This window comes from Uranotaenia lowii, chromosome 2, assembly GCF_029784155.1.
Source record: "Uranotaenia lowii strain MFRU-FL chromosome 2, ASM2978415v1, whole genome shotgun sequence".
NCBI lineage: Eukaryota > Metazoa > Arthropoda > Insecta > Diptera > Culicidae > Uranotaenia > Uranotaenia lowii.
Window position 1 is genome coordinate 269,460,237 of NC_073692.1, and position 24,770 is coordinate 269,485,006.

At 37.0% G+C, this 24,770-nt stretch overlaps 1 protein-coding gene across 3 annotated transcripts in view; it reads right to left on the minus strand.

The window, feature by feature from the left end:
- The window catches only part of LOC129744161 (ras GTPase-activating protein raskol), an 82,670-nt gene extending 71,358 nt beyond the window's left edge, over window positions 1-11,312 (minus strand). For all 3 annotated transcript variants that reach the window (XR_008736838.1, XM_055736572.1, XM_055736571.1), the window contains exon 1: window positions 10,885-11,312. The gene's annotated coding sequence lies outside the window, so the exon portion shown is untranslated. The remainder of the gene's footprint in view (window positions 1-10,884) is intronic.
- Between the last annotated feature and the right edge of the window lie 13,458 nt (window positions 11,313-24,770).

Here is a 24,770-nt window from a genome sequence, read left to right on the forward strand (position 1 = left end):
TGAATCTGAATTCTGAATCTGAATTCTGAATCTGAATTCTGAATCTGAATTCTGAATCTGAATTCTGAATCTGAATTCTGAATTCTGAATCTGAATTCTGAATCTGAATTCTGAATCTGAATTCTGAATCTGAATTCTGAATCTGAATTCTGAATCTGAATTCTGAATCTGAATTCTGAATCTGAATTCTGAATCTGAATTCTGAATCTGAATTCTGAACCTGAATTCTGAACCTGAATTCTGAATCTGAATTCTGAATCTGAATTCTGAATCTGAATTCTGAATCTGAATTCTGAATCTGAATTCTGAATCTGAATTCTGAATCTGAATTCTGAATCTGAATTCTGAATCTGAATTCTGAATCTGAATTCTGAATCTGAATTCTGAATCTGAATTCTGAATCTGAATTCTGAATCTGAATTCTGAATCTGAATTCTGAATCTGAATTCTGAATCTGAATTCTGAATCTGAATTCTGAATCTGAATTCTGAATCTGAATTCTGAATCTGAATTCTGAATCTGAATTCTGAATCTGAATTCTGAATCTGAATTCTGAATCTGAATTCTGAATCTGAATTCTGAATCTGAATTCTGAATCTGAATTCTGAATCTGAATTCTGAATCTGAATTCTGAATCTGAATTCTGAATTCTGAATCTGAATTCTGAATCTGAATTCTGAATCTGAATTCTGAATCTGAATTCTGAATCTGAATTCTGAATCTGAATTCTGAATCTGAATTCTGAATCTGAATTCTGAATCTGAATTCTGAATCTGAATTCTGAATCTGAATTCTGAATCTGAATTCTGAATCTGAATTCTGAATTCTGAATCTGAATTCTGAATCTGAATTCTGAATTCTGAATCTGAATTCTGAATCTGAATTCTGAATTCTGAATCTGAATTCTGAATCTGAATTCTGAATTCTGAATCTGAATTCTGAATCTGAATTCTGAATCTGAATTCTGAATCTGAATTCTGAATCTGAATTCTGAATCTGAATTCTGAATCTGAATTCTGAACCTGAATTCTGAATCTGAATTCTGAATCTGAATTCTGAATCTGAATTCTGAATCTGAATTCTGAATCTGAATTCTGAATCTGAATTCTGAATCTGAATTCTGAATCTGAATTCTGAATCTGAATTCTGAATCTGAATTCCGCATCTGAATTCTCAATCTGAATTCTAAATCTGAATTCTGAATCTGAATTCTGAATCTGAATTCCGAATCTGAAGTCTGATTCTGGTTTCTGAATCAGAATTGATTCCATGATTCCGAAATCTGAATTCCGATCTAGGATAAGATTTCTTTTAAAGAATATGAGTTATTGACCTCATTAGAAAGAAATCAGAATTTACTGGAACCAGATTTGTAATGAACCAGTTAGCCGCGCGCGTTCTCTGGCCGTAATCTAGCCATCTGCATCTTAATGAGTTGCATTCCTGGGTTGGCTGATTGGCTGGCACTTTTATGACATTCCATCCCCAATCCTACATTTGTTGCAACTGGCGTCCCAACTCAGATTTGTTCTATCTACATAGGTATGTAGAAACCTAGCAGACGGTTTTTTTCTGGTGTGACGACCAGAGATTTTTATCCCGATCGTCATCACAATAAGCAGCTCACTCACTCATCATCGCCCTCGTACTGACATAATCTCTATTTTAGAGGAATAATTCCAAACAACAGAAGCAAAAAATAACGATTTCTAGGCGCGGCCGTTGATAAATCGGTTCTTTTGTTACCGTGAAACTCCGTTCTTTGAATCTAGCTTTTTTTCGCTCTCTGCCTAATGATCACCTTTGCAGGATCGATTGCGTTCAACTTAAAAAAAAAACAGGGTGCTCCCGTACCTATCGGATGTTTGCGATCTCTTGCGTACGTGTTAGCGTTTTGTTTGATTTTTTTTGTTGTAATTTAAGCCCCAGAACACGTTTGACCTTTGCGCGGATTGGCAACTGTTTCCCAAATTAGGGCCTACATTTGCGCGCACGTATGTTCTGCGTTTGAGTACCAACCCACTTGTGCCTGTTTTTTGAGAGGTTTTCTTCGTTCGAGTGTTTGCTTCCTGTGTGAGTTTTGTTTCCAGGCGTTCTGACTGATCGCCGCGCCGGCCGTCTGGAATCGTAAATTCGCGGCTGAAGCTCTCAACAGCAGCACCATAAGAAGAGACCCTAGGTTCGGGGAGGTTTGGGAGTTAGATTACACAGTAAGTATTTCTTCCATATGGGGGAATCACCCGGAAAGGAAATAAACGGTGTTGGTTCTAACGAAGGAAGAAGCGATCTTATCGGGAAATGTTTCGATTGCGAATGGAAAGTGTTTGTGACTTGAAACCTGGGCTCATGAATTGTTAATTCGGCAGATTGGGATGTACGATAGCAAGGGATATCGTATGTTTCACACCAGTATCCGTCAACAATCTTTTTTGGATGGTTTTCTTGTTGGGAATTGGTCTCAACTGTCAAGTCACCCTGATACAGAACCTTTAGACTTTAGATCTATTTTTTCAATTTTCTTTTTTTTTATCCTAAATATTGTCCAGAATTTGACGAGTAAGCCTTCGTAGGGTTAAATTTTTACCGATTATTGTTTGAATAAAATAATTAAGAATTTCTTCTACACTGAAAAATAATAATAATTTATTATATTAAAAAAGGGGAGTTCAAACATGTGATTCAATTCGCGTGAAATGTGATACAAGCCCCTCCTAGATGAAGGCTGCCAACATTTTTCACGCACTTGTCCGGGCCGAGCAAAGCCGAGCAGTTTTATCTAAAAACCTGGCAATACCCGAGCATCTGATTTAAAAAATTTCAACCCAAAAATGCAGCTAACAAGCAGGTAAATTGACACCAATCTTAAATTAATAAAATAATTCTTCCAAACAACATTCTCGACCCACTGGAGACAACAACATAAATGAGGTTAATGAATTGATTCGAGCACACAATAACCTTCACACAGTTCTTGGTACGTTTTCCTTGTAAGCATTATTGGTCCATTAGAATTCAGCCACGTCACAAATCTGCAACCACTCTGAGCTTTGTCCGTTTTCTCGTTCTCGCTTGTCGTTGCTGTCACGCCATCATATGCATCGCAGATGCAGTTCAAAAGCATTCTTATTGGCGTCGTCTTGCGTACTCGAATGGGTACGTGAGCACACTTTCAATCAACTCTACTCAAAATGCTGCGAAGTTTCGCCACTGATAATGAGGGACGATCGCGGTAATTGCGATCCCGGAGTAGGTACACGGAACACAATTGCCCACAACAGCACCAATACACACTCTGTTAACTTTCGTATCTTATTTTGATTGCACTTTTACGACCACTTTTATTCACCATCATCTTCAGATTGCGCTATATCGTCTTTAAGAACGACCGAATGGTCGTTCACAAACACACAGAGTTCCCAAACACCGACCGGTTGATCGCCGGTATGAATTTAACTTGTGAGCGATGATTCCGTGGTCAAATGTTCTAGGCCTTGTAGCCAATTGAACAACCGAAGTCAACTCCTCCTAGAGAGGCGAGGAGCGTAATTGAGTATTTCCTATCCCGGCCGTCGTAGATTACACGATCAACGTTGATCACACCCCCCTAGGGAGGAGGGTTTTTGTTCCGAAGTTCTAACTCATCATCATCAGCAATTTTAGTTGGAGTTACTATATTCCCATCCCAGAACATGATTTGGAAAGGGTGTTGCTACACGACGACACAATGAAGGAACAAGTTTCTCACTCTGTATGTGGCAAAGAAGACCCGGGACATAAACGATGGCAACATGCCAAAATGAAAAACTACGACAACAAGAAAAAATCTATACCGAAAGGAAGCTCAATTTTTTTAGAAGATTTTTGTCGCTGTTCTTGAGACTTGATTTCTTGACTAGGGTGGATCCGAGAATGACTTCGTTTGACTTAGACTACTTAACGTATTTCTATCAAAATCAAATTACAATCGTCGATTCGTTCCTGTCTCTGATGTGTGATTGATCTTACGGTTTTAAAGACAGTATTGACTGAACTTGCTGAGTTCTTTAGTTCTCTCGATTAGAATGAAATCAGACGTCACGTGATTCCCAGAATGAGTTTTTTATGTCTGATTGATACCCAGATTTTAAAACATTTATTAATTTATATGAATAGATAAATTTATTTGCCTTCCCAAGTAAAAAAGATCATTCATATATCATGACAGAGATATTCCAATAACGTGAATGAAAAAAAAAACCGGATATTCACGTAATGTAAACAAAATTTACGTATGAGAAGGGTAGGCAATGACCAAGCAAACATGAAATCTTAACAGAAATGATAATTTAAGTCGTTTAAAATGGTGTGGCGAATCGCAATTCCAACTAAATAGTGAAAAGATCGTATAAAATGTCGTCTGAAGTCAGTTTAAATCGGATATGATGAAAATTCCGCCGTGATGGTAAATTTTGAAATGATTTTGCTCCTGCGCGGGCTTTAAGAGAGAAAATCATCATTATGTTCTCTGTGCAACCAGCAGTGTATCTAGATGGATGGAAATAAGATGAGAATTGAGTTATATTGAACAATGAGAGGATTGGAAAATATTGTCGCTGGAAGCGGTTTGAAGGATATGAGAGCAAAATATTGCGATCTCTTGCATCCTTTCGATAGGTACGAATAAAGTATCGGATAACGCTCAATTAGTGTAGTTTTCGTCGCTTTAGAAAGAAATGAAATTTATCCCGAATAGACCAAGACCATGGTTCTACATTTTAATAACAATAGTTTTTATTTTAACAATGAAAAACAATGTAAAATCTCAATCCCTTCAAAAAGTAAAATTTGTTTTGTATTGTGAAATTACCGTAAATATAGCGATAACCATGAAATATATTGTTAATACATAATATTTCATTGTATTTATTATCTAGATAGCTGGGATTTCAAGATGAGCGTGTACCACGCGAGTGGAAAATATTTTCTTCTAAAGTGCGCCATTTTGTCGGACAATTTTAATATTGTTTTCGCGCGATTGTATCCCTACAAGTTTTTACTTGTGCTGGATCGGGAGCAGCCGGGATCGAACCGGAAAACGATGGCACAAACGCCGGTGACGATGGTGAGTAATTTTGGTAACCATATGAAACTAGGAATTTTATTGAAAATTGCTTATTCTTTTCAGTACCAAAGGAGAGAAGATTTTCGTCGTAGGTTTCGGGATTTCTGACGTGGCCCTCTTATGGCTTACTGGGACCAGATTAAGGTTTGGAGCACAAGCCCCTTATGTACTCTTACATCCGGTGCATGGAGCTAGGATGTGTGCCGAAGCCCTGAGAATTATGAGACAGGATGAGGACCGCTGCACCACCGACACACAAGGCAGACGAAAAAATAGTTTGTGTAAAAGTGAGTGTATCACAGTGAAGGTTAATTTAATTCCAAAAAAATAAATAAATTGAAGCAAGTAGGAAATAAATTAAATAAATCCATTCTATAAAAATTATGCCAATCAAAAACAAGTATAAGCAATCCTTCCATGAGCAAAGATTTTTATTTCAGTGGGTAAACAATGTTAATAATAAGATTTTCATGGTTTTACCATGAAAAAATGGAAGCTGTTATTACCATGAACTTTATATTTTCGGGCTTTCTAATGTATGGGAAATCGTAATTTTTTTCATGGTCACGCTGCATAACAATACCCCTTTATCATGGTTATTTTCGTCAAAACTATGATAAGTATGGTCGAAAACTATGAACTTCAATGTGTATTCACGGTATTGTGGATCGTAAAAGTCATGGTGTAAACCATCAAATTCATGTTATTGTGATTATGAACTTCATGTTTTTTTCACGGTGCAAGTCTATTCGGGATGTATGTATGTTGCCTTCACTTTGGTAGGTAAATGTTGTTTTTTCCACTTTCATACGATCATTCTTTAAAGTAAATGAGACGTATTTTAAAACAGCATAAGAATACAGCTACAAAAATGTTTGCTGGCGAATGAATTTTGGAAACCAACTGGGAGCTTTAAAAATGCGTTTAGAAACTCTTATCTCTGTTTCCATTTATGTTATGAATGTTTCTAATACTTTTGCTGCTAACGTTTGTGATACTATTTGTTATATTTTACTGGTGATCTTTCTCATGACTAATTTTAATTATACCAGCAAATATAAAACCACATTAAAAATAATAGTTCAAATCGTTAACAATAATAACGGTTAATGCGAATCGCAATTCCTGCTAAATAACTTCACGACGGTTACTTAAAGTCGGTGTAAATCGGATGTGATAAAAAGTCCGCCATGTTTGCAAAAATGCTTCCCCGCGCGGGATTCAAGTGAGGAAACAACCTTGTTGTTCTCTCTGCGATAATACCAAATTGCAAACAAAAGGCTTAAAATCAGATCAGGTTCATTTGGAAAAAAATGCCCAATGAGAGAAGCAGCAAATAATAAATCTTAAAAAACGACATGTGAGGAGAAGAATGGGTCACTTGTCAAAAATTTTATCGCATGATTATGACATAATGGGCGATGGAAGCGAAAAGTTATTCATTCTCTCCTTTAGGAAACCAAATCGTTTTGTTATTTTATGTTGTTTTTTAGTGCATATTTTTTTAGATGTTTTCATGAAAAAACTATTGAAAATAATTATAAATTTTTGTTAGTTTTACACACTTATTTTTTATTAGGGGAGATGAGGGCATAACGAGCACCCGAGGCATAATGAGAAGTCCATTTTTCTACATAAGTACGTATTCTCTTTAACAAATTTTCATGAGGACTTGTTTCGTACTACCTATAGTATTAATTTTTCACCAAAAAAGAAATATCCTTTTCATATGTACAGAAATATTAAATAATAACCAGCTAGGTTCTCGAGTGACGAAAATATTATAATTTTTGAGCACCACCAAATAAGCTTTTATGACATTTAAATCATCTTGATCTGAAATGTACGCACTGCAACATAATCTACACATTGTTTCTAAATTTTCAGCATCATAAAATTTTTGATTTTTCACTTTAATCAATTGTAAAACGCGTTTTTACTTTAATTTGTTCACTAGAGGCGAACAGAGCACTTTCAATAAAGGCATATTGAGCATTTTCTGCCGGGGAATCTAGCAGCGAATTCAACTCGATGAAGTCAACTGAATAATAGAGCTACAGCTTAACTTGTATCGTCTGACGATTTGGCCTATTGGTTAGATGTCGGAGAGGTAATCAGTAGACTCGAGTTCGATTCCTGTTCGAGGGGATTTTTTTTTGCACATACCATTCATGATTGATTTTTTTTTATTGTTACATTACACGGCTAATAGCATCAAAGCATCATCCGTCAAACAAAACACCAGAAACATAATGTATGAACATGTGTTAATTCTTTGAATTCTACAAACAGACCTAGATTATTTTGTTTTTGCTTTGTTTGATGAATCTACGCCTCACCGTTTAGTGCAATCATGATCATAAATGATAAATGAAGAAAAAAAAATCACCTCCACCAGGAATCGAACTCGAGCCTACTGATTATCTCTCCGACATCTTACCAATAGGCCAAATCGTCAGACGATACAAGCTGAGCTGTAGCTCTATTACTCAATTGACTTCATCGAGTGGAATTCGCTGCTAGATTCCCGGCAGAAAATGCTCATTATGCCTTCATTAATGGTGCTCATACTGCCTCGGGGGGTTTCTCATTATGCCTCTACAGTGACTGGTTTTCAGCTTTCGGCAAATTTTTTTAAAATGCATCTTTAAACGTTTTTATCTACTTTTTCAAGTTTCATCCAATTAGACAATAGACTATTTGAGTGTCGGAACACGAAACAATGATGTAATTCATATATTACAGCTGTTCTCTATGGTTAAATAAGCATTTTCCTTAAGGTGCCCATTATGCCCTCATCTCCCCTAGTTGAAATAAAAAAAATATTTTTAAACGAAAACCTAGTTTTTTTTTCAATAAACAATATGTTGAAAAAGGAAAAAAAATATATCGGGAAAATTGTGATTCATCCGAAAGAAACTAACACGCTATGGCAAAACTTCCATTGAAGAGCACAGCAGCAGTGAAATCGTGGAGGATAATTTCCCGAAACCCGAAACCCGAAACCGGCTGGAATAGTTTGGAAGGTAAGTTATTTCTACCCTTGAAAATGGAAAGTTAGTCCACTAATCAGCGTTAATTTTATTTCAGAACATGGCAGAATACAAGGCCTCAATGCGTTGGGTTAAGAAAACCACCAACTGCTGCTGGGTGACTGGTGACGTCCGTTAATCCACAAAATATGTCTCGATTCTCAAGAAAATCAAAGTAAGCATAAAAAGTGTAAAAATAAATATTGTCTAACAGAAAACAATGGCTCATAAATATAGAAAAAACATCCGAAAACCAAAACTGATTTCAAATCATAAACTTCATTTGTTTTTGACCTGATTTTTGTTTTTGTTCTGAACCACACATTTTTTATTTAGTTTTTACTCATTTTTTTTATTATTTGATAATACAGACCACGTTCGTTTTTGGCAACATTCGATTTTGGCAACATTCGATTTTGGCAACATCCGATTTTGGCACATGTGCCAAAATCGAACGGTTTTTAGAAACAAAATTACCTTTTAGTTTTCGTTATAATAGGACCAATTTATTTTAGACAAATACCATAAAAACTTTTTATGTTCTGAAATGGTGATAAAATGCAACAATGAAAACAAATGTTTTTTTTTTAAATTTATAAAGTACTCAAAAATGACAAACAGATGAAAAATTCAAAAATTTAAAAAACAAATTCAAACAAAAGATTGAAAATGACACAAAACATCTAAAAAATGATGAAGAATGACAAAAACAGCAATTATGACTAATAAAAACAAACATTATAAACAAATCAAGGAAAGTGCAAAATACATCAAAAACATGATGAAAAAAAATAAAAAATGACTACAAATGATCAAAAATTTACTAAAAATAACGTTTTGATAATAATAATAATTCTTTTTTTTTAAATAATTGAAAAAAAGTTAAGGAAAAAAAAAACCGTTCGATTTTGGCAACTTTCGATTTTGGCAACACAAAATGTACGGGTGTGTTGCCAAAATCGAACGGGGTCTGTATAACGGATCATTTTTTAAAAGCGTGAATTGGTGAATTAGGTGTCCGACGTTTGGAATTCTATCAATTAAAAATCATTCATCATTGGGAGCAGTATAATCATATACCAAACCATAAATTGTACCCGCTTATTTCAAAATCTTCAGATGTTCTTACTACGAACTAGGGAAGAATGACCCTGGCAGTTAAACTCCCTTGAAAAACAAAAAAAAACTTAATACAAAGGACATCACTTTTCATCGATAAGGTCGATAAATCATGTAGCAAACATAAATTACCGTGAATAATCTCTTCATAAAAATAAAAATTTGGCTAAAAAATCAAAACCACGGCATCAAAGTATCGGTAGTAGTCCACTATCAACTGTAACGTTTCGCAACCAACCCCGGTTATAACGAATGCGATGATAACAAAACTGAAAAGGTACACATCGATAGATCCGTTTTCGAATTAAAGGGAACTTATCTGAGCGATCACATACCATTTTTTTGATCGTTTTGAATTGCAAGTTTTCGCTTGTGGGGCGAACCACGCATGGCCTACTAAAGTGTGGTGGTAGATGCAAATCGTTTTGTATCTACCACTTCATAGTAGCTGAACACAAATTTGATATGTAATCTTCAAAATAGAATTCTGCTCGTTAATTTTCACCATCTTTCATTTCTTCCAACTTTCTATCCATCTACAGAATATCAAATTCTGAAGATGTTCTTACTAAAAAAGGACATCACTTTTTACCGATAAGGCCGATAAATCAAGTAACATATATTTCTAAGGTTTGTTTCTTATCAAAAAATTATAACTGGAAACCTTCTTGTACTAATAAAGTTTAATACATTAGGGCAGTCTTCACCGTATAATTTCAAGGTTTTGTTCATACGAGTGGGTTTACAACCATTTGTACACTAACAGCGCTGATAAATATTCCGGGTCACCTTTAGAAATGTTACAGATTTGCATGATCATATCAGATGACTTCTAGATGGGCCGGACTTCATGCCAGAGAACCAGTATTCGAGCCAATCATCATCACACATAACAGAAACCTTAACGATATCATCATTCAAGGGTCCACCCTATCAAGCTCTGTCGGTATCACAGATTGCCATCGAAGATCTCGTTTCCTTATGCTGTGGTGCCCTGGTTCGAAAACTCGCAGCACCCAGCACCAAGATCACCAACAAAACCACCCGGCAGTTCACCTACAACAACAAACGATGTTGATGACGACGATGACGACGACGATGTCTCTTGACTTGGCTTGTTGTATGTTGAGTTGTGTCGTCGAAGAGGACAGACGAGAACGAGAAGAACAAAGTAAAAAAAATCACTGATCTACACACGCAGAATCCCAAGAGTTGAAGCAAGACCAGCAACGACACACCAACAAGATCACCAGCAGTCCTTGTTTTGCTCGATCGTTTGCTTTGGTGGTACGCTTTCCTTGCTGTTATTGGGTACGAAAAAAAACCGGATCCACAAGTCGGTTGGATTGGAATTCTTTACGTCTCCCCGCGCGCGAAGTTCTCTTCTGTAGTTCACTTGGCACTGCTACCGTTTTTTCGTCTTCTCCACCAAGAAATTCACATTGAGTAGCATTTTTCTCTTCATTAACACACGGGATCTCGCTTTTTCAATTATGGCTTTTCTAGGCTACCCAAACAGAAAAAAAATTTTACGCGCTAATTGATTTTTACACACTACGAACTGCATAATCCATTCATTCGAACCATGGCTCGAAGAATTGATTAACATTCAGCCGAGATTATGGTACTCACAACAAACCCACAACGAATCACTTCCCGAAATTCGTATAACAACCGCTCACAATCTCCAAAATAATAACGATAATGGCTTATGATGATCGCGTAGAACCAGAAAACGCAGGGAAGCAAAATCAAAATTTCCCAAATAAAAAAAAACAACACACAACACTGTATTCTCGTATTAAACGTCCGCCAGTTTTTCGACCAACAGGCGGATAACCAATACAACACTCTAGTGCTTCTTCCTTCTGGTTTTTCTCTTCCTTTGCTGCTGAAACACAGGAACGGAACGTGTGAAGCAGAAAGGGCAATTCGGTAAATATGTGTACTAGTAGGCTGACTGACTCAGGAAAACGTGACGTGATGGAAATCAAACCGGCTGACGACGACGCAGCTTAGAACTAACAACCGACGACGACGACGTCCCGCAAGCGATGCATTCTCCAGCTCGACTGACTGGCTGGCCGGCTGATTCCGTCGAAAGGCCGCGACGACGACCATCAGACCAGATTCAGTGACGCAGATATGTTGCATTGAAAAGGAAACATAAGAGAGAGAGAGAGAGGAAAATGCGAGAGCATTCGGTCGTCGCGAGAGGAAGCAGAAATTGTTGCATTCGAGGTGGTTTGCGTGACTGTTTTTCATTTATGCTGCGGCTTGAAGATTAAAGTGCGCGTGAGGGGTCCACCAAGGGTGTTTTGAACAGTCAAATATCAATTTTTTGGTTGACTTTTGTTATAAAATCTATAGACCGTTCCAGAAATTATAAGCACACCTAATGTTAACGGTCATTTTGAATCGAACATTGTTTTCGAATTTTACTGGCTGCGTCCTTTTGTTTACACATTTCTATACGTGGTAACATCATAAAAAATTAATGCGTGGTCTTACTCCGGAGAAGAGGAAAAGTACCGTGCACAAGTGGTGTACTGTTAGTGGAATCTTGTTGAGAACATTGGTTAAAGAAGAAGATGTGAGCGTCGGAGCGGTACGGAAAGCTATTAAAAATATACTGAACATTGTACATTTGAAGATGAACCGAGGAGTGGTCGAAAATCTGGTCCTGTAAGTCCTTCTATCGACAAAAAGGTCAGGGATGCCTACGCTGCTTTTTCTCATCGTAATGGATGAGATCTTGACTTGATCGATTGACTGTAGACCAAACCGAGGATTGCCGTGGAATCCTTCATCAATTGAGCATCTGAACGACCTTGACCTGGCAGACGATATTGTTTTGCTCGCCCAAACACAACAAGACATGCAGAGCAAACTCGACGACCTCACCGAAAGCTCCAAGGCAGCAGGTCTCAAAATCAATGTCGGAAAGACCAAGTCGATGGAAATCAACACAGAAAATCGTTCCACTTTCGTGGTAGCTGGACAACAGGTTGAGACAGTGGAGTGCTTCCAGTATCTTGGTAGCCAGATTACGCCTGATGGTGGTACCAAGAAGGACATCGAAACCCGGATCAGAAAAGCCCGATTTGCGTTTGCAAGTCTCTGAAACATCTGGCGCTCACGCCAGATCTCTCTACGAACTAAGATCCGAATCTTCAACTCAAACGTCAAATCCGTATTGCTGTACGGGTGTGAAACTTGGTGCACATATGCGGTGATGACGCGAAAACTGCAAGTTTTTGTAAATCGCTGCCTGCGGAACATCATCCGCGCTTGGTGGCCTGGCAACTGGATCTCAAACGTTGAACTTCATCGTCGGTGTCCTCAAAAGGCGCTAGAAATCGAGTTTCGGGAACGTAAGTGGAGATGGATTGGGCACACGCTGCGAAGAGATGAAAACGAGATTTGCAGAGAGGCACTTGACTGGAATCCAGAAGGGCATCGAAGAAGAGACAGACCCAAAAACTCGTGGCGGCGAAGTCTAGCCGCTGAAATCCGCACAGTTGATGAGAACCTTGACTGGCAGCAAGTGAAGACGCTGGCTCCGGATCGCCAGCAGTGGAGATCTTTTATCTCAGCCCTATGCGTCGGTCAATCGGCGCCGGACCCTTAGGTAGGTAGGAACATTTTACATTTGAAGATGAACCGAGGAGTGGTCGAAAATCTGGTCCTGTAAGTCCTTCTATCGACAAAAAGGTCAGGTATGCCTACAAACAGAAACCATCGGCTTCCGTTCTGAATGTGGCAGCAAAGAGCACCTTGGGCTCAAGACGTACAGGAAGCAGAAAACAACCTAAAAAGAACCCAAATCAAGCCGCTTCTGACAAACCAAAAGCCCGGAAACTGTATGATTTAATATTTTGCAAAAGTTCTGGGTGCATTATCATGGACGATGAAACGTATGTGAAATTGGACTTTAAAAACTCTCCTGGGCCACAATACTTCACTGTACGCAAGGACAAGGATATCCCCGAAACAGAGAAGGCCATTTTCACCAAAAAATTTGGCAAGAAGGTGATGGTGAGGCAGGCAATTTGCGAGAGCGGCAAAATATCTATCCCGTACGTCACATCGGAAACAACGAATTCCTAGAACTATATCAAGGAATGCCTCCAGAAGCGTTTATTGCCGATGATCAAGCAGCATGATGGACCCGTCATATTTTGGCCCGATTTGACATCATGTCATTACTCCAAAGACACTAGGGTGGTAAAAAGCCAAAACGTATGTTTTGTGCCAAAAATATGAATCCGCCAAATTACCCCGAGTCACGGACAATCGAGACTTTTTGGGCTTTGACCAGAGCAAAGCTACGAAAATGTACATAAAACCAGCTGATGACATCGGAAAATTTATAAAGGATTGGCCAAAAGTAGTGGAAATGGTGGGTAATGCAACTGCGCAGAAGCTTATGAGTCATGTTCGAGGAAAAATGCGAAGTCTGGCTTATGATTAAAGATTTTCATCAAATAAGAGATTGGTGTTCGATAGGACACAAATAATGATACAGTGTGCAAAATGAAGCCAATCATATGAATTGAATATTTTTGAGAGTTGCTTAGAATGCTTTGATCATGTTGTCTTCATTTTACTTACTAATTGAAATGTTTCCACCTTCATGATTCGAATTACCTGAAAAGAAAAGAAAAATTATGGAATAAATAAATTGCAGACTGATTATGTAATATATACCATATTTTAAACAAATTTTTGTTTTTAACTAATCAATGTTTCGTGCGTATGATCTCATCCACAATTTTTATCGTACATTTGTTGCAAGACGATGAATATCATAATTCTCGTCCCTTCATCGCAAGGCAACATAAATTCAAAACAGAACAACATAACAGCTGCAAAATGCTACTAACACATTCGCGCAACATAGAATTTTCCGGCGCTCATGTTTGTAAGAAAATATGAGACACAACTGTTAACTCTCTCAACATATTTTTCCATTCTCTCGTACATTTTGTATCACTCAGCATCGCGCAACAAACTTGATCGCCATTCAACATAAATACAGTTGCTGTGCCGTTGATCATGTGTTGGTTGTAGATTTGCGGTTTCTTTCTTCTCTCCCTTGGTTCGTTCGTTCATTCGTTCGGAATTTGGTCATCCTGTTTTCTGCCACCGCGTTGAATCGGTTCGGTATGCAATACACGCAAGATGTAAAGGAGAAAAACATGAATAAATTGACGGAATTATTTACTGTGCTAGCTAAAAACGTACAGCTCGGTTGGAACGCGTTTACAATTTACTTGTTACGATCTTTTCTGTCGTGGACGACCAAAAAAGACACTATTCAATCGGGATCGCCGAATGTAGGAGAACAAAATCGACAAACATAAATATTAAAGGAGCTTTTTTGGGAAGAGACGCTAGGAATAGGAAATCGTTAACACTGCGTAGAGCTGTGAGGGCTTTCATTTATTCTAGCACTTGAACTGGTTGTCCGAATTTTCTCTACTGCTTTTCTCTTACCTATTTTGTGATTGTGAGTTTTTAGTTCTCGTTCCCTTCAGGGAATCTTAAATGATCCGTTTATTGTTAAACGGTCAAAACAATCTTCAGTCTGGAAAAAAATCTTTTCACCAAAATACAATTCAGTGAAACATGGATTCAGTTAGGCATGCGTATTCCAGGTTAAATGGGTTAACTTCCGACGTACCAGGGATTTGAGTCCTTATTACTTCGCATATTAACATAGCGTCAATCACTTTTACAGCTTTTAAAACTACATATTATTCTAATGTTTCATAACACAAGGTTTAAAGGTAGCAAACAGGTATTCATGAGTTTATAAATTGGCTTAGATTAGTCATCGTACTTGGCTTATTCGTACTTTTCACAGATGATTTTCACCTAATCAGTTGTACAGACCCGATTCGTTTTTGGTAACATCCGATTCTGGCATTCGATTTTGGGAACATCCGATTTGAGCACATATGCATTTCTTCTCAAACTAAGCGCTGATGTGGTCTTGTGGATAGGCTGGCTTTGTACCTGAAAATAATTACATTTTCGTAGGTGATGGAAAGAATTAGAGAAACATGAGATATCAAAGAACGAAAGAACATAAGCCGTAAAAATCATGAATTTTTCGAAAAAGATACAACGGCTCACCGACAGAACTTGAACCTGAACCTGAACCTTGAACCGGAGATTGCAGATACAATTTCTGCCGGTGAGCCGTTGAATCTTTTTCGAAAAATTCATGATATTTACGATTTATGTTCTTTCGTTCTTATATATCTCATGTTTCCCTAATTCTTTCCATCACCTACGAAAATGTGACGAATCGGTAACCCAGGCGTAACGGGTTTGATTCCCGGTATAGGGCAAGAAAACTTTGGAGTTCGAATCCCATAAGTTGCCGACAGGTAAGATGCGTTTCATTGTAGGTACATAGGTACATATACACTGTATCAAAAAATTGTCCGTACAGCACGTACCTTGAGATCCAAACAATCAAAAAGTGCACTTTTTTAGTCAATAAAAATACTACAATTACATCATTCGCTGCAGAAACTAATCCTTTTTGTAGATCAGTATTATAAATGTTTATGAATTAAACCTTAAAAATAATCAAATTCATTTTGTATAGAAAGTCCCAAAAACGATGTCAAAAAATTGTCCGTACACTGAGGCCTTTGTCAAATATAAGTCAAGTAAACAGTTATGTGTCAGTCTGTCAAACGCAGAAACGTGAATTGAATCTCAGCAAAGACAATTTCCAGTAGTATGAGCGATAAATACGGTAAAATGAACTATATTTAGCATAAATTAGTAGATTTTAACAATTTGTGGATTAAATTAACACGAAAATGTCTGCTCCTCACAAAAAAAATACCCGTTGACATCCGGAAACTGATTGTTGATCTGAAGAATGACGATAAAAGCTTGTCCGAAATTTATTTATTTACTTGTCTTCGAATTACGCATAGAATAGTAAAACGGCCATGATCGTCGGTTCAGTATGTCCTTCAGAACTTTAAGAAGACTAACTCCCTGGAGACTAATCGTAAATGCTGATGGTTGGTTTGATCGTATCTGAAACAATCATATTTATATTCCTGTAGACGCGTAATATGACTGATAAATCTATTTATTTTTCTCCATGAATGATTGTCAAGTTTCCGGTGCCATTTGCGGTGAAAGCATACCACAACATTACATGGCCACAACCGAGCTTAAGCGTCGGTCACAAATTTTTCGGATCCAATTCAGTATTTGGATTACGCCCTATTCTTACATGTCCGTCAGACCCAAAAATATTAAATTTGTGTTGTCAGCGAATATGACGTTCTACCAGAACTCTTCCGGTTCCAGGACATACTTTTGAGCGTATTCCAGCCGCTTTTTCTTATTTTTAGCAGATATAAACGGCTTCTTCAGAGCAACACGACTTCGGTATTTTTTCTCATGAAGTATGTTCCGTACCGTTTGAGGATTAACCTGTATGTTTTCAAAATTCTTTAGGCTGTCTGCTAGTTTCGGGGCATTGATTTTAGGATTCTGACTGATTTCCCTGACAATGATGCGATGGTGACGATCCGTACGCTTCAGTTTGCGGCCTCTTCCTGGAGTGGTCTCCAGGAAGTTAGTCTTCTTAAAGTTCTGAAGGACATACAGAACCGACGATCGTGGCCGTTTTACTATACCTGCAATTTAGGACCAGCTTTTACCATCATTCTTCAGGTCAGCAATCAGTTTCCGGATGTCAACGGGTATTTTTTTGTGAGTAGCAGACATTTTCTTGTTAATTTTTGTGGATTTAATAAACATGAAAATGTCTGCTTTTCACAAAAAAATACCCGTTGACATCCGGAAACACAAAAATCTACTGATTTTTGCTAGATAAAGTTCATTTTACCGTATTTATCGCTCAGACCACTGGAAATCGTCTTTGCTGAGATTCAACTCACGTTTCTGCGTTTGACAGACTGACATATAACTGTTTACTTGACTAATATTTGACAAAGGCCTCAGTGTACGGACAATTTTTTGACATCGTTTTTGGGACTTTCTATACAAAATGAATTTGATTATTTTTAAGGTTTAATTCATAAACATTTTTAATACTGATCTACAAAAAGGATTAGTTTCTGCAGCGAATGATGTAATTGTAGTATTTTTATTGACTAAAAAAGTGCACTTTTTGATTGTTTGGATCTCAAGGTACGTGCTGTACGGACAATTTTTTGATACAGTGTATATCTATTATATAAAATTCTCTTGTAACGGTGTTTGTAGTACTACTCCTCCGAAATGACCCAACCGATTCAAATGAAATTATTTTTAGAATATTCTGTGGGCATGCGAATCGGTTTATATCGAATAAAAACAACAAAAAGTCGCATTAATTGTCCGTAATCATTAAATTTGTAATAAATTGAATCAAATTAAAGTCATGGCCTTCAATTTTTTCGAGATTTTCTTTCCATTGGGCGCCGGGCGGGTGGTTTGTTTTTCGTCTCTATGGTCAAGGCGTAGCAAGCAAACGTCGTAGGAGGTTAGTAACTATAGCATAGCATACTGTTTAGTGGGAATATTTGGGCGCGCATTTCTCAACCAAGCATAATTTCGATGCATGTGGTGAACATATGAAGCCTAGATGTGTTTTTTCTTCTTGATTCCTAGATCATTTGTACAGCACATATGTAGTAATGAATGACGCCCAGATGTCACCCAGATTAATATTTTGCCGATCAAATCAAAACCATTCAAACGATTTGAAAAAAATTAAACTTCAATTCGTGTTATTTCAAGAAGGAATTGTTGTATAAATAATATGAATTTAGTACTGATGCGTATGAAATAATGGTATGACTCTTTGCGGACATTTGAAAAAAGAAAAGTGGAAAGACTTGGTTTATAATCCAAAACGCTAGAAATATTTTCCGTTGCAAATGAACAGACACTTGAACTGAACAAGAGGCTGTCCTTTAAAATGGATTATATAAGATTGATGTTCATTTGAAGGCCGAATGCAAAGAAGTGCAAACGTTCAACATTTACAAAAAATGTATACATGATTTCTAAATTTATGAATGGTTGGGCCCAAATTAACAATCTGACTAAATAAACTTAACTTTTTTTTAAATCGTTCACCAAAAAACTGTTTAGAGGTTCCCTGTTTGTTTACACAGAATTCAAGTACGTACCTCACATAAATGTGTGTTTTTGTTTAACATATTTTGGTTACGTAGATGAGACTTAAGATTCGATTTTTTGTTGACATTTTTTTTGTGATTGATATTCCAGAAGCATAATTTTTTTGATAGTAGAAGCTGATTTTTTTTTTTTTTTGATAAGTTTTTGTTATGACCTAAAAGTGTTGAAAATAAAATTAACTCCTGTCATTTCACACGGAGAGACAAGTGGCAATGCGCCTTTAAGTCATGAAACATATTCCAATTTTTCTCTAAAATAGTCAGATAGGGTATCCCGAGTGTTAAATTTGAACGGATATTTAAAATTTTGAAATGTCGAGGTAAATTTACATGAAAATTTCCAGAAAAAAGAATGAACTCATGAAATCATCGTAGCCTTGAAAGATTAGTTCTTTTTATGTATTTATTTTTTTAAAACCTGCGTTCCAATTAAATCTTATTGAATCTTGAAAATATCACATAATCTTAAACAGAATCGCAAATCACCTTCAACACTGTTTAGGAAAATTTTAAATCAGACAACAATGGTTTAAATTGGCAGGTATGTATTTAAGGATAATAAAGAAGATAAAATTGCTTTAATTCGGTTGAATAACAAAAAATTTAATCATATCTTTTCTCCGTTCAAAACCAAATTAAATTTCTTTGAATATTAACCCAATAAATCAAGACTTCTTGATTTTATAAGCATTTTTTGCTAAAAAAAAAGGGCGAACCTTTTTTTTGGACATGATTTTGATGAAAATATGGATATAAATAACCACTGATTCCAAATGTGAGGAAAGTGAAGCTGCTTGAAAATGGTTTGAAAAAAATCATCTCTAATGTTTTTATTTCTTCAGTTCTAAAATAAATACCATCAAAAGCTACTTGGGAGCTAAAAGTGCTGCGCTAGGCAGAATATTGAGCAAACACTCCAAAAATTGTCCCGATATTCAAAATTCTTCTTCCATAAAGTTTCATATGCAATAAATTCCAAAAAATGAGAAATTTTTGATTACGATTTAAACCTTAAAGTGAACTTGAGCAAAGCGGAGTCAATCAACTAAATTGTATACAATAAATGAAACATAGATATAATCAACACATGTTATTTATGGAACAAGTTATAAAGAGTGGATTTTTTTAGCATGAGGTTTGCCAAGTTTGATGGTAACGTTGAGTGCTGAAAAAATCGAATTTGCAACGGGAAGCTGATACCTGAAATCATTCGGCAATATTCAAAGCATCCGATTAAAAGAAATGTAAATGAAAAGGATTCATGTAAGATGTATGTAAAATTTATTGGAGATATTTTTTGAATAATCAGTTAAAAGACCCGTAGAATTGAGTTAAAATTCCTAGATTTGATTCCGATATAATTGAGCGGGCCAATTAGAGCAAACGGAAAAGATGGATATGTTTAAAAACTAGGACACGTTCAAGAAAGCGAGACGATTAACAACTCAAGATTTGATGCTTTTTTAAGTCAAACAGCGAAAAAAAATTGATATAGACGCCAAGATTAAAATGGTAAGACGAAGTTTACCGGGTCTGCTAGTATATATATAATTATTTGGTTCTTTTAAATTGTATATATAATTAGATGTTATCATTATTTCAGAGGAAATGCATCTGAGGTTAATCTGAAGATACTATTGCAAGCGGCACGGGTCCGGCCCTTGCAGGTTTCTGAGGGTTGGATGCCTTTCTTCGACGAACCAATGGACCGTGGAAGCCATAGAAGAATTTCGACACAGACATATGCAGAAACTTGCTACCGATGGGGGAACCATACATATTTACATACATATGCATTTCTTCTCAAACTTGTCAATAATTTGATAATTTAAATCACACAAAACCAACGAAAAAAAAGAGAATAAAATTATTTTCAACATGTTTTATATAATTTGAAAATCAAATTTTTTGTTTGAAAAAATGTATGTGTTGACAACATTTACTGAATAATTAATTAAAATATATGGAAAATTTTTTTTTCGAAAATACTAAAGAAGTTTTGAAGCCAACAAATACTGGTTCAATGTGCAAAAAAAAGAATATGTATTTATTCAATGGGGTTTTAAAAAGTTTTGTTCTCTTTTTACAACCCCATTGGATAAAAACATATTTAGTCGCAAATGACTGAATTCACGTCACAAAAAAGGAAACTTTTTAATATTACGAGAAAGCTTTGACTTTTTTAACATAAAAATAGGATCTTCGTTGAAAATAATGAAACGATTCTGAAACACTAAATTTTATAAAAATCATTTGGAATCCACCGGAATTACTTACATTAGAACGAATGACTGAATTCACGTCACACAAATTTAATATTTTTTAAAGTTTTATAAGCTGTTTTGACTCCCCAGATGGTCGAATTTTTACAAATCGAACATAATTAGAACTGTTAAATGCAACAATTTAATTCGCGATTAATTTAAAAACTCTTTATTTATTTAGAATTCTCTGGATTAGAAAAAATCAAAAATAAATATTGAAATGTATTTCATTTCATAATTGATCGCTTGGTAAGGCTTGATGTTTCCCTCAAGACAATTGGGAAAAAATTATGATTTAAGACTAAGAATCCCATAGTAAAAAATCTTGGAGACACAGATATAAGAGATCAGAGATATTCCTTTTTTTGTTTTATTCCCAGTGATGCTCGAGAAAACTTAAAATTTCAAAGGATTTTGAATGTTCTTCTTCGCTTTCATATTTTTTTGTATTTCAATTGTACACAGCTTGTACCCGGACATTGGGTGTATATAATTCTGGAGTGTTGATTATAAAGTCTTTCAGCTAATTGAGTAAACAGGAATCCATCCATACATTGCAAACTCTTCAGACACTATGGTGAAGTTTAAAGTAAATGCAATATGCCTTGTAATGTTTAAGACGTTTTTTCTTAATTAAAATAAGAGTGGTTTTGTTTATTCTACCAATTCTGACTGAACTGCAAATATTCCTTAAAAAACTGTTAATATCCTTTAATTTTTTATTTCGGCAATTCTTAGAAAAAGTTATTTTACGAACAAACCATAATTTGTTTTGATTTTGAGGAAAATATTTTATAATCGAAACATAATGCTTGAATCACTGGAAGCTCCTAAAATATAATCTTTATTCAATAAATAAGAAAACGTGATGTAGTATTTACTGTTGGGTTAACAATCCAGATTCTTCGAATTCGGACATGCTCGGGTTTGTAAAGTAAAATGAACAAGAGAACCAAATAACGGTCCGACTCGAACAAAAAACAAACAAATTAGGCGTTAGAAAAATCGAAACCAAATGCTAGGATTTTGTCAGGTTTTGGAAGAATTTGCGCTGATTCGCTTGCCAACAAAAAATCGGGAAAAGTTCTGTACTGAAACTATTCGAAATATTTTATAACGGGCCCCTTACCTGTTATATTTTACGTTTTAAACTCGATTTTCTAGTTTCAATTATTTATCCAAGATATCTAGAATTTAAAGCAGTATGTTTAACATAATCCTATAATTTTTCTTCCTCAGGGGCCCCCAGGGTCAGCTGCTGACAGATCGAACAGATCAGCTCAAGCGTTGGACTGAGCATTTTGAATAACTCTTCCGAGTTACAAATAGCAATGGCCAACAGAACCCGCAGCTCGAGGCGCCCACAGTAAGTTGCATTAATGGCGTAAACTCGGAAGCGCCCTCGTTGGCTGAAATAGAAGCGGCAATCAAGGACCTGAAATCCAACAAAGCGCCTGGAATCGATTGCATTCCTGCTGAAATGCTCAAAGCCGACCCTGCCTTGCCAGCACAAATGTTGCACCGTCTTTTCGCTGACATTTGGGATACTGCAACATTCCCGGCCGACTGGATGCAGGGTATCCTCGTAAAGATCCCGAAGAAAGGAGACCTGACAGAGTGCGGTAACTGGCGTGGCATAACTTTGATCTGTACAACCCTCAAAGTACTCTGCAAAGTGATCCTGAACAGGATCCAGGAGATAATCGACGCTACACTCCGACGGCAACAAGCTGGATTCCGATCCGGACGATCATGTGTGGACCACATCACAACGCTACGAATAATACTGGAACAAATCAACGAATTCCAGGACTCTTTTCTGCTGGTGTTCGTTGATTTCGAAAAAGCATTTGACCGACTGAACCACGAAAACATCTGGGCTGCCCTTAGACGACGAGGGGTCCCAGAGAAACTAGTCCATCTCATCGAAGGTGTCTTGTCCGGACCAATCCCGGTAATTGCTGGAGTGAGACAAGGATGTATTTTGTCACCGGTGCTTTTTCTCATCGTAATGGATGAGATCTTGACTGGATCGATTGACTGTAGACCAAACCGAGAATTGAGGTGGAATCCTTCAGCAATTGAGCAACTGAACGACCTTGACCTGGCAGACGATATTGTTTTGCTCGCCCAAACACAACAAGACATGCAAAGCAAACTCGACGACCTCACCGAAAGCTCCAAGGCAGCAGGTCTCAAAATCAATGTCGGAAATACCAAGTCGATGGAAATCAACACAGAAAATCGTTCCAATTTCGTGGTAGCTGGACAACAGGTTGAGACAGTGAAGTGCTTCCAGTATCTTTGTAGCCAGATTACGCCTGATGGTGGTACCAAGAAGGACATCGAAACCCGGATCTTCTGATTTGCGTTTGCGAGTCTCCGAAACATCTGGCGCTCACGCCAGATCTCTCTACGAACTAAGATCTGAATCTTCAACAAAAGTTTTTGTGAATCGCTGCCTGCGGAACATCATCCGCGCTTGGTGACCTGGCAACTGGATCTCAAACGTTGAACTTCATCGCCGGTGTCATCAAAAGGCGCTAGAAATCGAGATTCGGGAACGTAAGTGGAAATGAATTGGGCACACGCTGCGAAGAGAGGAAAACGAGATTTGCAGAGAGGCGCATGACTGGAATCCAGATGGGCATCGAAGAAGAGGCAGGCCCAAAAGCTCGTGGCGGCGAAGTCTAGCCGCTGAAATCCGCACAGTTGACGAGAACCTTGGCTGGCAGCAAGTGAAGACGCTGGCTCCGGATCGCGAGCAGTAGAGATCTTTTATCTCAGCCCTATGCGTCGGTCAATCGGCGCCGGACCTTTAGATAGATAGATGAGAGGGGCCACCCTAAACCGGAGGGGGGGCAGGGAAATTACATCGCCTCCCCCTTTAATACGGCCTTGAGTAAATTGGTTGACTTCTAGAATGATAATGGTTCAGAAAAAATCCGGAAAAGTGATTTCACGTCACGGTGGAATGTGTCAACTGGATTTTGAGTTTATTTGGGCAGGATTTTTGAATTAAAATTTATATTCACAAGAAGAGTAATTTGATACCGGTTCTAATGAAGTAATAACATTAGCGAGAATTAATTTGAACTAAATGTTCTTTGACACACGTATTATGGTGGGTATTGTAAACATAATTGGAACATATTGATTTTACCTCACCTTCATTGATATAACATAAGGTGAATTCGGTACGAAATAGTCATAATGCATATAATCATTCAGAAAAATGAAATAAAAAAAATCGTGACTAGAAATTAAGCAGGAACTTAAAGTGGAAAGTATAAATTAAAGTATGAGGTGTTTAGCTATTTTAGTTTTGAGGTATTTTAGATTTTTCTTAACTACTGCTCTGAATTTTCGTTGATTTGAAAAGTGAAGTTTAGATAAATAACAAAAAATTAAAATTATAATCAAGATGAAAAAGACCCCCAATGGAACAAGCAATGGAGGAGGATTTTCTCGATTCATCAAGCACGGCTAACCGCTCCGAGGGTACAGTCAGTCAAACAAGCGGCCAATGCGTAAGGAACCGGTGCCCACTCATCAGAATGTAGTCCAACAGTTCATGGGTGATGGTTACAGCATGGGTTCATTTTCAAGAGCCCTGAAATACAAGTTCAAACAGAATTTTAAGATATGCCGTTTGAAAGAAGAATAATCCTGGTTGTTTACCGAGAGGTTGTTGCTGAAGGATCTACACTGGGATACGGAAATGGAACGAACAATGGTGAGGTTGTCCAGGGTACGAGAAAAGGCTCTGCAGACCAAATGGCTGGTACCAAGTTACAACACACAGGGGTTCCGGTAGATAAGAAATTGAGGAGAAAATATCATGTTCGTGCAGAAATGGATTTGAGCGGACCGAAGATTGCAAGATATAAGAACCAGGTTTCCCGTAAATTGGTGAGCTCTTTCCAATTTATTTATCCGTGTATTCGGTCACATTTTAAATTTTTTAACACATCAATCCTTCTTGCCAAGTAGGATTTCCTATAAAAGCAAATATCCTTCCCTCTTCCTATCTGAAACAGCATCCTTGTTTGTAGGGTCGCAT